The sequence below is a fragment of the Petaurus breviceps genome, unplaced genomic scaffold, assembly GCF_028583685.1.
Source record: "Petaurus breviceps papuanus isolate PSGF00001 unplaced genomic scaffold, PetGlider_PUasm1.0 76, whole genome shotgun sequence".
Taxonomy (NCBI): Eukaryota; Metazoa; Chordata; class Mammalia; order Diprotodontia; family Petauridae; genus Petaurus; species Petaurus breviceps.
Genome location: NW_027186473.1, coordinates 11,112,481 through 11,119,633, shown reverse-complemented (window position 1 = coordinate 11,119,633; position 7,153 = coordinate 11,112,481). Strand labels below are relative to the sequence as shown.

General features: G+C 39.1%; 1 long non-coding RNA gene across 1 annotated transcript; it reads left to right on the top strand.

Moving 5' to 3' along the window:
* The first annotated feature begins 844 nt into the window (after positions 1 to 844).
* On the top strand, positions 845 to 6,711 carry LOC138175012 (uncharacterized). The gene is made up of 2 exons (XR_011171852.1): positions 845 to 1,240; positions 3,443 to 6,711. It is a non-coding gene; the product is annotated as an uncharacterized lncRNA (long non-coding RNA).
* Positions 6,712 to 7,153: the final 442 nt, after the last annotated feature.

Here is a 7,153-nt window from a genome sequence, read left to right as displayed (position 1 = left end):
ACAGCGAGTAAGAGCACCGGCTCCAGTGTTGAGAACACCTGGAGATCGAATCCCGGGCTCAGATACTCAGCACCACACCCAGAAATAATAACTGGCTGTGTAACCTTGAGCAAGTTACTTAACCCCAATTGCTTTAAAAATAAAATAAAATAAAATGCCTCTCCTAGTCTAACTTGCCTCCAGCTAGTTGTGTGACCTTGGGAAAAGTATTTCCCCTTTCAGTACTTGAATTTTCTTACCTGTAAAATGTTAGCTTCTAGCTCCAAAATTCTGTGATTTTAGGAAGGATCACAATTTCTTTTTTGGTCCAAAGCAGGATCTTAACCTTTCTCTGTATCATGGCCTCTTTTGCCGATCTGATAAAGTCTATGGGCCCCTTCTCAGAACAGTGTTGTTTTGTTTTGACTGCTAATAAGTGTGAAGTTCCTGGGGTTGGATTTAAACTCAGGTCCTCTAGACTCCGGGCCTGTACTCACCCACTGCACCACCTAGCTGCTCCCCAGAATAGTGTTTTTAAATTCATAAAAAAAAATACATAAGATTATAAAGAAAACCAGTTGTGTTGAATTAAAGATGTAATTTTTCTTCCCATCTAAGTTCACAGTCTTCTGAAATATATCCCTATATCATGGCTACCCTCCACCCCCCCAATAAAGAACTCTGGTCTGAAGTCTCCTGACCAAAGCATCAGCATCAGCCTCCAGCTTTCACTCTTACATATCCATCAATTTCCCCTGTTTCCATGGAAGAAACTCAACTGGGCAGAATTGGTGTTCGGCAGCACCTCTCATACTGTGGCAGCATGTGTCTAATGGAAGTTCCTGAGATCTTGCAAAGTGATGAACAACAGCTGCAGCACCCCCTCTTAATCTAAATTAATAATGGAACATGCATTTGTCACGCAGGCAAACACATGTCTGCACAACCAGAAAATTCAGAAAGATGGCCCCACGAGCAGCCCTTATCAGGAGGGGGAGAGCTCAAGGAGAGGCTTGTCAGTTATCCTGGTAACCACGCACAGAGGATTCAGTCCCTAACCCTTCTTAAGGAGGGTGATGGGTGACCACAGGAGGACTGCACATACATGTATCAAGAAGTCCAAAGCACAGGCAGAAGGGATTCGGGGACACTCCCGAAGAGTGGAGGGACAGTCCTCAATCAGACCCCGCTTCTGCCACATGCTTCCTCTGGAGTTGCCTAGCAGCAGTCGTGCTCATGTATTTGTGTCTTAGCTCTCTATGTGAGTATACATATGCTAGCAGAAATGTGATTTTCTTCTTTTTTTTAAACAAAGATACCAGAGTTTATATACCCAAATGGCCATACGAGTGGTGTTACCCTTGCCCAGACTACTTCTGGAATGCCCCTCATATAACTGCATTCAGAGCCTATATACATTTTTAAAGAAATCTATGAAAATGTAAAAGGTGGAATTGATATTTGGAAGAACCCAGATGTTATCTAATAAGTTGTGAACAGAATTGATGATGTCTGAGTGCAGTTTGAAGCATACTTTTTTTCAATTTCTTTAACTTTCTTGCTTTTTTTGACAACATAGTTAAAATCGAAATATGTTTTACATGATTTCACATGTATAATTAATATCACATTTTTACCTTCTCGATGGGTGGAAAAGGGGCAAGAGTGGGGAGAGAATGTGGAACTCAAAATTTTTTAAATGAATGATAAAAATAAATAATAAGTTATATTTTAAAAATAAGTCATGAACAAAGGGAGCTATAAAACTAAGTAATGCTAATTAGGGTTAAACACTGAGCCATGCCTAAAAGGTATTTAGAAATGGTTTTTCCATGTGGCAGCAATTAAGTCGAAAAGCATTTATTACGCACCTACTAGGTACTATGTTAAGTGCTGGGATACAAAGAAAGACTATGAGTAAACAATTATGTACAAACAAGATATATACAGGACAAAGTGGAGATAATCTCAGAAGGAAGCACTAGTGGTAAAAGAAATCAGGAAAAAAATTCTTGTGGAAGGTGGGATTTTTGCTGCATGGATTTATTTTTAGTGTGACCCTGCTTTTTTTGTTCGTTTGTTCTAGGATGGTAGTAAGAAAATAACTTGCAATTTGGATTTAGAGGATTTAGAATGAATCGTTGGCATCTTCATTTAGTAATGCCACCATGGGCAAATCATAGTGTTTCTGAGCCTTCTTTTCCTCCATACATAAAATAGGAATAATAATATTCCTGCCTTATTGTCTGGGTTCTTTCATTATCCAATATAATACTGTATTACTCATCTCAAAGGACTGTGGTAAGAACCAAATGAAATCATGAATAGAAACTGCTTTGCTACAAGAATATGAGGTATCATTCTTATGTGGCTTATATGACTTTAGAGAGCTTATAATGGAGAAAAGCTTTATGATTGTAATGAAGGAAGAGAGGTCTTAATATACATGGAAAATCTTAATATATATTAGAAAATTCATACTTGAAAGAAATCTTATGAATGTAATGAAAGTGGGGAGACCTTAAGACAGAGGTCACAACTTAATTGACATTAGACAGTTCATCCTGGGGAGAAACCTTGTTAATGTAACATGGGAAGGCTCTCAGCTATAGGTCAGAACTTGCCAGACTTCAGACAATTCAGTGTTGAAAGTTCACAGTTATGGATGAATGCGGCCAGACTTTTCAGCCAGGGGACAGGAATAAGGCTACATCAGAGAATTCATACTGGTGAGAAACCTTATGAATGAGATCAATGTGGAAAGATCTTCAGCCAGCGATCACAGCTTACACAACATCTGGGAATTCATACTGGAAAGAAATTTTATTAATGTCGTGATTGAGGGAAAACTGTCCTCCTGAGCAAACACACCTTATTCAATACTGGATAATGAAGTGATTCAGATAGCAGGGTATTTTTGTTACTACCGTGTTAAGTTTAATATGTACTCCTTTAAAAAACAAAACAAAACTATGTGCCAGAAGTACAGTTTCATAGATAGTACTCTTTTCTGTTCTTTACATATGGGGATGTTTATATTGGTTGATGTTTAAGTTTATGATAAAAAGAACTTTTTTAGAGCCCTTTTACTCCCAAATAAGTTCTCTTCTGGACCACTATTCCCTCCATTAAAGTCACACAATGCTGCTGAGCTTTGACGTTCATGGTATCTGCACTTCTCTGTGAGGCTACCCTCTTCCTGACTCTCAGAGTTCACATGATAAGGCAGAGAGAAGAGAGAGAGCACAGAGAAAATAGAGACACACAAATAGTATTTCTCTTGGTCTACAGAGTAAGCCCCTGTAACAAGACAAAGCAAACCAAATAATAACAACAAAAAAGAGAGGATTATCTTGACCCAGATGAAGGGGGAGGAAAAAAAATTCTAATTCCATGATCACCAGGAATTCCTCTGTGATTCTTTCTCTTGTATTATGTTTTCTGGGTGCTGGAATCTTCACAGAGATGAAAGATGAGGAGAGAATCTGAACCATACATTAATAAGGGGGAGAACATCCAGGTGAGGTGAGCCAGGACAGTGAGGAGTCTCAAGATCATGGGTAATCCACATTTACAAAAATATTTATAGCAGCTCTTTTTGTGGTGGCCAAGAATTGGAAATTGAGAGGATGCCCATCAGCTGGGGAATGACTGAACAAGTTTGTGGTATATGAATGTAATGGAATACTATTGCTCCATAAGAAATGATGAGCAGGTGGATTTCAGAAAAACCTGGAAAGACTTACATCAACTGATGCTGAGTGAAGTGAGCAGAACCAGGAGAACATTGTACATGGTAACAGCAACACTGTGTGATGACCAGTGTTGATAGACTTGGCTCTTCTCAGCAATGCAATGAACTAAGACAATTCCAAAAGACTCATGACAGAATGTTATCCAGAGAAAGAACTATGGAGTCTGAATGAAGATTAAAGCATACTATTTTCACTTTTTTCTATAATTTTTTTTTTCCCTTTGGTTCTAATTCTTTTTTCCAACATGGCTAATGTGGAAATGTGTTTAATATAATTGTGCATTGGAGAGGGGAGAAAGGAGGAGGAAGAGAAAATTTTAAATTCAAAATCTTATAAAAGTGAATGTTGAAAACTAAAACTAAATAAATAAATATTTTTAAAAGATTATGGGTAAATGATGACTGTTGAAGAAATAGACATGTTTAGCTTGAAGAAGAGGTTTAGAAAGGGCATAATAACTGTCCTCAACTATGTAAAGGACTGATATGAGAAAGAAGGATTAGACATTCTGTTTGACTCCCAAGGACCAAACCAGGAGTCATAGGTAGAATTTAGGTATATTTAGGCTTGACCTCAGAAAAAAAACTCGTAACAATTAAAGCTAACCCAAAGTGTGATAGTCTTCTTCAGGAGTAATGAATTTTCCATCAGCAGAAATCTTGGGGCAAAAAAAAAGGTTGGGTGATCATTCATTTGGTATATTGAAGAAAGTGAAGAAGACCTTGCTTTTAGGTATCATATATAGTAATAACAGCTAGCATTTATATAATGCTTTAAGGTTGCAAAATACTTTACAAATACTATCTCATTTTATCCTCATAATAATCCCAGGAGAAAGGTACTATTATTACTTCCATTTTACAGATGAAAAACTGAGGCAGGTAGTGGTTAAGTAACTTGTCCAGAGTCATGAAGATGGCAAGTGTCTGAGACAGGATTTGCACTGAGATTTTCTGGATTCCAAGTCCTTTCCTCTATCCATTGAGCCACCTAGCTACAGTAGGTTGGACTTGATGACCTTTGAAGTCCCTTCCAGCTCTAAGATTCTGTGATTTGTGAGTAAAAAAAATTACCCTCTTATTTATTGTTGTGCACTGCCCCAGAAGGTACATGAACAGTTCTGGGAAGTATTATGTCCTTGGTGTTTCCTGGGAGAACAGGAGAGCAAAGAGAGCCCTTTTGTGGAACTCTTTTTGTCTGTGAGGGTGAGAGAGCAGAGGTGAATCCACCTACCAGGAAATCTCTATATTAAAAAAAACAAACCACTGATAGGCAGCCCACAAGGAAGCTGGTGTTATATATAGGTTGATGATTAATAAGACAGTATTTTCTGATTCATCATGTAACACTGAGATTAGGCTCAGAAGAAGAGTCAAAACCTCAGTGATCCACTGTTACAAAAACTAGTAAAAGAACAAACTTTCCATTGGATAGAGTGCTGGGCCTGGAGTCAAAAAGACTCATCTTCATGAGTTCAAATTTGGCCTCAGATACTTACTGGCTGTCCGACCCTGGGAAAGTCACTTAATTCCATTTGCTTCAGTTTCCTCATCTGTAAAATGAGCTGGAGAAGAAAATGGCAAACTCCTCCAGTATCTCTGCCAAGAAAACCCCAAATGGGGTCACAAAGATTTGGACATGACTGAAACGACTTAACAACAACTTAAGAAATACCAATTTACTTATGAGAAATTCAAATGTTAAGGGAGGCACTGGAAAAAGAACCAACTTGAATTCAGAGGGATTAAGTCCAAATCCTGTTACTAACACTTACTATTTCTGCGGCCTTAGATAAGTCACAACTTCCATGCCCCTCAGCTACCCCAACCCTGTGCACAGTGGTGGCACATAGCAATGCCTGGCACATAGGAAGTTCTGAACATTTACTTATTGATCAATCTACAGAGTCAGAATGTTGGACCAGATGATCTCTGAGGTCCCTGAGATTAGATCTCTGAGACTAACAAAGTCAAGTTGTCAAAAAGAATTCTATTAGACAGTATACAATTAGCTTAAGGAAGGTTGTTTGTATGTACTTACAATCATAGAATGATTTTATGATACCCATTTTACAATTAAGGAAACTGAGACAGAGGTTTAGTGACTTTTCCAGGGTCACATAGTCGGTAAAGTATCTGAGCCCAGATTTGAACTCTTGACTTCTGGACTGTACTTGCAGTATTCTATGCACTGTGCCATAAGCTGTCTTCTGGCAAAGTAGAGATATCCATCATAAATAGACTGGATATATAATGCCAAATTCCCTCATCATGCTGTCTATGGCAGAAGGAATGTCTACTAGAGCCCCCCACCTTGTAGGCAGGGTTAGTTCCTGTCCTTAAAAGGCATTGGAGGGGGCAGCTAGGTGGCGCAGTAAACAGAGCACCGGCCCTGGAGTCAGGAGGACCTGAGTTCAAATCCAGCCTCAGATACTTAACACAAAAAACTAGCCTGTGACCTTGGGCAAGTCACTTAACCCCAATTGCTCTCCAAAAAGCAAAAAAAAAATGCTTCAATGACTCCCCTTCTGTAATGCGAATGTAAATTTTAAAGATCTTCCCTGCCCCTAGGCTAAAGTGCACCAGAAGCCTGGGGAGGGAGGCTTGTTTTTCAGTAGATACTTTTTGATTGGCCAGTGGGTCAATAAGGTTGTTACATTCTCTGAGCCAGGAGAAGGCTATATAAGCCCTGATGTGTAGCTTTGTTTTGGGACTCACTTTGAGAAGTGTTCTGTGATTTGATCTGAATTCTGGGAAGCCGTTGTTGAGAGTCCCCCGGCTTTGAAAAACCCAGAATGTGGAAACCCAGATGTTGACTGGGTATGGATGTAATGGTTGGACAGTTTGGAAATCTGTCTACTTGATGTTTCTGTCTTGATAATTATGCCTGTATACTTTGAGGTTCAGGGTGCTGACCTTTTCTCCTGAACAAGGTAAACGATATATGTCTGACTGATTAAAGTAAGCTTGTTAACCCATTTTGAGTTGCTTTCCTTTAACAAAGCAGATCCAAGAACCTGTGGTAGCTGCAAACCCTGAGGTCGCTTGGGGTGCTTGCTGCTACACCTTCCTTTGGGGGCAGCTAGGTGGTGCAATGAATAGAGCACCAGCCCTGGAGTCAGGAGGATCTGAGTTCAAATCTGGCCTCAGACACTTGACACACTTACTAGCTGTTTGACTTTGGGCAAGTCACTTAACCCTCTCCAAAAAGCAAAAAAATGAATAAAACAATGAATTAAATAATTAAAAAAAAAAAAGGCATTGGAACCATCTTTGAGACTTAATTGGTTCAGGACACTAAAGACTTGGACCATTATCGTTGCCTTCTGGTTACCTGCCTACAAAAAGTCATGTGGAATTTCACAGACCATCACGATCACTTCAGAAACGGCAGTGCTGTGCTCAACTTAATTAACATGT